The sequence below is a fragment of the Tachypleus tridentatus genome, chromosome 9 (genome assembly GCF_004210375.1).
Source record: "Tachypleus tridentatus isolate NWPU-2018 chromosome 9, ASM421037v1, whole genome shotgun sequence".
Classification (NCBI taxonomy): Eukaryota; Metazoa; Arthropoda; class Merostomata; order Xiphosura; family Limulidae; genus Tachypleus; species Tachypleus tridentatus.
In genome coordinates, this window is record NC_134833.1 from 93,441,286 (window position 1) to 93,447,951 (window position 6,666).

Below are 6,666 nucleotides of genomic sequence, written 5' to 3' on the forward strand. Positions count from 1 at the left end.
ATACACGTTATAGACGTACTGCAGTTGATGTTTTTCATTGTTTACTATTAAGTACAAAGCTACACAAAGGTGTATTTGTGCTCTGCCCACCATGGGGATCGAAATCCGCTTTCTAACAGTATACGTCTACAGACATACCACTGTGCTACCGGCGGGCTACTATAGTTGATGTGATAGATATTCTGTACTTGAGTTAACAGATGTACTGTTATGACAGATATAATATAGTTGATGTTTACAGGTGTATTATAGTTGTCAGGCTCTCTCAGAGGTTCAAAGAGGCCCAGATCACTTCCACCTGGCGCGGCATGGCCAGATGGTTAGGGCGTTCGACTCATAATCTGAGGGTCGCGGGTTCGAATCTCCGTCACATCAAACATATTCGCCCTTTCAGCCGTGGGGGCATTATGATGTGACAGTCAATCCCACTATTCGTTGGTAAAAAAGTAGCCCAAGAGTTGGCGGTGGATGGTGATGACTAACTGCCTTCCCTCTAGTCTTACACTGCTAAATTAGGGACGGCTAGCGCAGATAGCCCTCGTGTAACTTTGCGCGAAATTAAAAACAAACAAATAAATACTTCTACCTTTTGTGGTCCCTGGCTATAAGAAAATAAAAAATGATGGCATGTGAAAACAAAAGAAGACAATCATTAGCCCAAAATAAAAGTAAAACGTAATTTGAATACTTAATTTGTGTATATAATTTGCAGCTTTGAGCTGAGAGCGTGTCATATTTTGGTCTAATCAAGAGGCACATAAAAATAATTTGCGAAACTTAAAAAAAATGTCTAAATTTGAAACCCCCCATTGAGCTTGAGGTCCATGCTAAATGGCCCTTTTGCCTCCCTCCAACTGACTCCAGTAGTGTTTGTGACAAATATAATAAAATTTATGTGGCAGGTGTACTACAGTTGTTGAGAATAAATTACTGTAGTTGTTGTGACAAATGTAATATAATTGATGAGACAGATATAACATAATTGTTGTGACAGATGTAACATAACTGATAAGACAGATGTCCTGTAGTCAGTAAATACTTCGAGATCAGTATACATGTTAAGTTGTAATTGGAATCAGAGTGGTCAACGCGATAGACTCTGAATCATTTTGGAATACTATTGTTATGTTGTTTCTGATTCAGGTAATATTATATAGAGGTTTTATAACGTGTCGTCTCTGATTCACTGTGAATACTGTATCTTCAAACTAGTGCACGCGATTGATTAGGTAATATTATGTAGATTTATTATTACATATCTCCGACTTGCTGCGAATCATGCTTTTAAAGTGTAATTTAGAAATCAAAGGTTCGATGAACGCGTCATCACATTTTTAATTATATTAGATTAATGACATATCCCAGATTATTTGAACCATATTCGTACTTCATATTTTATCCGAATGTCATATTTTCTCAATGTTATACGAACTAGAGAAATAAAAATTGCATTTTATGTGCTTCAGACGTTCATAGCTTGACTACATCTAACCAAGCTTTGTTTATGTATTATGTTTATGCTATTATACATAAGTATTCTACTTTAAAAGCATAATTGGTAATGTGCGTGACATTACTTAGCGTTCGAAGTGGACTTTTTTTATAACCTTTATGTTAACGCGTGCATTGGGGAGGACCTTTATGAAGTACTTCACTAATTATTTGCAACACTGTGATGGAACCTCCACATATATCCTGACTCTGTGTGAAGTTTATGGAGATTTGTAGTAACATTCTGAAATACGGTAAAGCTTCGCCCCTTCAGTTAGTTTATGAAAACATGTAGCTTTCCATCCAGTTGCTACATCTGCTTTGGCATATTTATCTTTGTACTGTAAAAACATATCAGCTCAAGTTAAATAACGAATCCCAGTCAATGACTTCTTAAAGTCTAGCTCTATATTATCAGGTGGGGAGGAGGGGGAAGATAATACAAGGAATATAGCAATATAATTTAATAAACTAAACGGCCATGAACCCCACAAGATCTAACAAAGATTTTCATCGATAAACATTTCGGCATGGTGCTTTCACATGAAACCTAACTTTCTATAAAGAGTTAAGCTCATAAAGAAGACGTAAAGCCGAAATATTGAGCGAATGAAAACTCTCCTTGAGATATTTCTAGGATTTGCGGTCTTTTCATTTATACACACTTATGTAAATACTTCAGTAAGTATTGAGTAATTTCTTAATTTTAAACATATTTCATAACATCAGGCAAGTTTATAAAAATTATTTATGAAATTAAAGATATCTAAGGTTCAACGCCATGATTTAAGAACTATATATTTGTGTCGTAGTATTAGTAGTTAGTTCATAGTATTAGATACTCCTGCCATAGTATTTTATATTCGTGTCGTAGGTTGTAGTTATGCCAGTTATGATATTTCATACTTACGTCATCGTATTATATATACACTTATATCAGAGCGTTTGATAGTCAAGCATAGTAATTTATACTTGCGTCATTGTGTTTTATATTTATTCATAGTATATGTAATACACTGATGTCATTGTATTCTGTACTTTGTGTAATTCATCGCATTGCATACTTATGTCAGAGTATTTTGTACTTGTATCATTGTATTATACACTTATGTCATAGTATTTTATACATATAGCATAGTATCACCTCAATCTTTGGTGACTCAGGGGCAAGTTTGAGGGCTTATAATTTTAAAATAGAAAGCTCATTGTGCAGCTTTGTGCTTTAGCAATAAACAAACAAAATCTTAATGAGTGCAGTATATATTCGATAACTAAGATAAGACATTTACATATTTTATTGTATTGCGGGCACGGACGTAATTAATTGCTATATTTGCGTGCGTGCGACGTTTTGAAAGGTTAAGGGAAAATAGTAGGTTTACTCGAAAGATCGTTCGTAAAGTTGGTTGTTACCTGACTAATCAATAACGAGATATATAACTTGTTGAAGAGACACAACTGACAGGCATTAACTGGTTGGTTGGGTGGCTGTTTTGTGTTAAACACAAAGTTATACAATGGGCTATCTATGTTCTGCCTACTACGGGTATCAAAACCCGGTTTCTAGTGGTATATAAGTCAGCAGACATACCGCTGTGCCACTGGAGAGCATACGCATTAATAAATACGCAGTCATCATTTTCCTTAACACCTTTACAGTTTGGATTATCTATTTGTTCTCAGACTAAGAAAATGTCATAACACAACTATAGCAGAATTTTTATGGAATTAGAATCTCGTTTTCTGTTTTGTTCTTTTTCACCAATGAATCTGAGGAGAGAGAACTGGACGTAGTAATTCAACTACTTTCCTATCCGATAGATTACTAGTACAGAATCTGCAGTTTATTATTATGACCTTTGACTCTTTTTGTATGGTTTTATTCTACCTGAAAAATCATATATTCTGTTAATAGTTCAATCTGTTCTTATGTAATATATGTGTTAGTTGTTCTTCACTTAATGTTGTTGGACTTTACGTTCAATATCGTTGTTTGAAGGGCTGTCATCAGCCCGAAAGGTAAGGCTTAAAATAAATTTGGTATATATACTATATTATACACATTAATCATTAGTAGACATGCTTATCTTTCTTTAAACACTTAACAGAAGTGCTTTCTTTATTGCACACCACTTATGTCACCATAATATATCAATAAGCAAGTTATGAAGCACAACCAATAGCCATAAGTTTTATTCTACACTTGTAAGTTCATTAATATCTCATGTATTGATAAGCTGTGTTGTTGTCAGGAGCAAATGATTGATGTTCTAGAGATAATGACCTACTCCACAGCTCTCTAAAGTTAGTGTTAATAAATCTTATTATGTGTTTCAACGCTTAAAATCAATTTTAATTTTTTTCTAATTTACTTTTTACATTGATTAAGATCATTTTATCATTACTTGCTTATCATTTGTAGTTAGGACTAACCTAAACAACGCAATCTGTCCAAATCATGTTTCATGTTATTAGATTTACAACTGAAAATATTGTTTATAGGAAGGTACTTAACTGATCATTTAATACACTTGAATTGTTAGGCATTTAATAATATTGCTTGGAGTCATTAAGCTTATTTTATCCAGTTTTTATACAGAACTATATTCACTAGTTAACGTAAAATTACTTTTTAGTTCAGACCTACAGAATTAACTTATTTTTAATTATTACTATTGCTGTAATAATACATTATTCTTTCAACAATAACTTATTTACTGATTAGATGTAACTTCATAACACGGTGAAATTTTGAGTTTTCACATTTCTGAAACGTAATTACGAAACATTTCGTACAACTGCGAATAGCAAAACTTTCTCAGGTAGAGTTTGCCTAAGATAATTAAGCTCACTGACGATTACTATGTTAGTAAACAAAGTTAGTACTTACAGAATGAAACTCTCAGAATTATCAGGTTAGTCAAAAGTGCTTTTTTTTTGGCGTTACAGAGTCAAATACCCTGAGAATTAACATGCTAAGGAACATAGTTCGTTTTGTTGTCTACAGACTTTATTGTTTCTGAAGGATGACTTCAGTTTCAGAGACAGATTATCAGAAACAGATAAAAACATCCAACAATACCTTTAACAAACAGGTAGGAATAATTTAGCTATAACCTCTAAAGACTGATAAAACCGAACCAATATAAAACTATTCAGTAGTAACCTTTACAGACAGATAAAAATTACTCAATGATAACTGCTTGGCACGTTATGTATAACCGTTTAGTATATAAAACAACCGTCCGGCATGGCCAGGTGGGTTAAGGCGTTCGACTCGTAATCTGAGGGTCGCGGGTTCGAATCCCGATGCTCGTTCTTTCAGCCGTGGGGGCGTTATAATGGGACGGTCAATCCCACTATTCGTTGGTAAAAGAGTAGCCTAAGAGTTGGCGGTGGATGGTGATGACTAGCTGCCTTCCCTCTAGTCTTACACTGCTAAATTAGGGACGGCTAGCGTAGATAGCCTTCGAGTAGCTTTGCGTGAAATTCAAAATCAAACAACCAAAGTAAAACAATTCAGTAGTAGCCTCTAGGAACAGATATAAAAACTGTTTAGTAGTAAACTATTATTTAATAATGACCTCTAGGTACAAATACAAAACTACTGGTAGTATCTTAGACAGTAGAAAAACTATTCGGTTGTAACCTATAAGAACAGTTTAAGACATTTTTTAGTAGTGTAAGCAAGGTGTGTGTTTTCTTATAACATAGCCACGCAAACAGGCTATCTGCTGTGTCCATTGAGAGATCTAATCGAATCCCTGATTTACTCTCGTAAATCCCAAGACTTACTACTATCCCACCGGAGGACATTGTGAACAAGAACCAATGATCCAAGCAAAAAAGATTGTCAAATCTTGTTAGGGAATAGAAAATGTCCTGCGTAAAACTTCCCTATATGAAATTGCTTAGAAGGAACGTTAAACTCTTAGTCATAAACCAGTTTTAGAAAATATTTAAGTGAAACAGACGTTTAGTAAACTAAAACAGTGTTATATGACTTAAAATCAAACGTGAATAGTTCTTACTTAGGTTACGATATCTGTAAATTACTTTTTGTGTATTTGGTAGTGCGGGAGATGATGTTTCCAGAGACAAAGGTCAGGCAATGGGCTAAGATAGATCTTTCCACATCATATGATTTACTGGAAGCGCAACATTGACACCCACCATTTTGGACGTCAAGCAGTCCTGTGTTGAGTTGCATTGGCTTATTTGTTTGTAGTTAAGCACAACTCTGTGCAATAGGTTATCTATGCTCTGCCCACCACTGGTATTGAAACCCAGTTTCTAGCATTGTAAGTCCACAGTCATACGGGAGAAGGGGCGTGATTATAGCAGTGCTTAGAATGGTGAAAAATAGGATTAATACGTAAACAAAGGGGAAAAAGAATATTGGCGGTTTTCACTGAGATACATTTTTTTTTTATGGCTATTATGAGAAATGCCAAAATGGAACCCTTTGAAATATACACTGTTGTAGTGATTGAGTTGGATAAATGCACTCTTAATCTTTAAAAAAATGTACCAAAATAACTTATGAACGAAGTTGAAATAGCTTTATATGAAGAATTATGTTACTGTTGTTTTTGTTGTTGTTGTTTTTTATCCCTGTGTTATTTTACTCTCCGGACGAATATTAATGTCAGTGACTTGTCTGATTATGCCAAAACATGATCAGCTCTCAGATATAATAATATTTATGTGTATCTGGCTGATTCCACTAGTAACTTAACTCATGAAAGTATGAAATACTATAACAAGTTGGGTAATCATATGTTCTCTCTCTCTCAGGGTTTGGGTATGATATGTACCTACCCTGGATGGTCAGGTGCTCTTTGACCTCTTCCTCCTTCCTTTACTTGTGTGATCATGCAGTGTTTAATGGTGTTAGTTACTGCTTTTTGGGTCAGAGTGCCCTGAACTACTCTGGCCCTTTTCAGGGCAATGTCCATGTATTGATATTGTTTTGCTCTATCAGTAAGATGTCTAGTTTGTTGATGGCACCATTTTTTTACTTTTTATTTATATTTTTATTATTTTATACACACGTATATATTTTTTCATTTATTTATTTATTTTATGTTTTAAACATATATTGATCGGGGAGAGGTGTTTAGAGCTAACTTTATCATGTATGAGGTACCTGTCTAGTTCGCATAGGAATTCGTT